Genomic DNA, 1,129 nt, shown 5'->3' on the forward strand with positions numbered 1-1,129 from the left:
TTTATTGAAAGGAATCTTCGTTGAATTTGGTGCAGAGTGACGGTTACCCTGTTAAAATAATAACTGCTTATGAGAAAAACAACCAAAAAAACTACGATAACATGTGTTTAAAAAAAAAAAAAAAAATAACAGAAAAAAAACAACAATATACAGGTACATAAAATCTTATTATTATATACTTTCTCCCTTTCGTCAACACAATCAATAAAATAATAACTATAATAGTCATAACATAACACCATTAATATAATTACTATTAAGTTTTACTATAAGTGCGTATTTTTTCTACTTCATGTAGGTGAGGATGAAGTTTTATGTACCTAATTAGCAGGATAATTTTCATCAATCCGTAAATAATATTATAATTTTCCTTTCCACTTCCTTAACTATTATTGTTCAAACATTCGTCCTAATAATATTAGATATGTCTCTGTATTATTGTCCAGTGTACGGAATAGAGCATTGATTGATTGATTGGTAAACTTTAGAAGATCTATAAATGGCGTAAGAATTGTATTAAATGTATTGACTAACCACGCGTCGAGAATTAACTGTTGAAACTCGTTCGAGAGAGATACTTATATTCGGTCAACGTACAATTCATACATAAACCTATACGTACTACATAATATGTAAAACTTGTGTAATCTGCTATACATATGTATACCTATGGTGAATATTTCGCATGAAACTAATTCCAGTTTATAATATCACTTATTATAAATAGAATAATTCATCAGTTTCATCTGTTTTGGCTGGTATCATAATAAAGTTGATAAACCTATATCTCATCTTGGTGCGGTGTGTTCTGTCTATTTATTTCAACATAATATCCATCCCTCGTTGGTCGTCAGTTACTTACTTTTTTTATGTCGAGTCATCTTGTTTACGGGTAAATTGTCATCAGAAGGACAAATCAACATACGGAAGCTCACGATTTGTACAAGGTATGTGAATCCAATCTCGATATCTCAAAAATTATTTACCGATTATGGCACATGATTTTCAAAAAAATTGCAATGTCTTATACTCGTTTTTTACTAAAAATGAGTGGTAGATATGGAATATTATTCATTTGTATAGTGTATCTGAACAATGTAAGAGTCGAAGAAAGTTCAATTGTTTCATT

General features: G+C 29.3%; 1 protein-coding gene across 1 annotated transcript in view; it reads left to right on the forward strand.

Moving 5' to 3' along the window:
- LOC124407520 (aquaporin AQPAn.G-like) overlaps nucleotides 1-1,129 on the forward strand; it is a 28,289-nt gene that overhangs the window by 21,337 nt on the left and 5,823 nt on the right. The gene's annotated exons all lie outside the window — the stretch shown is intronic.

This window comes from Diprion similis, chromosome 6 (assembly GCF_021155765.1).
Source record: "Diprion similis isolate iyDipSimi1 chromosome 6, iyDipSimi1.1, whole genome shotgun sequence".
Taxonomy (NCBI): domain Eukaryota; kingdom Metazoa; phylum Arthropoda; class Insecta; order Hymenoptera; family Diprionidae; genus Diprion; species Diprion similis.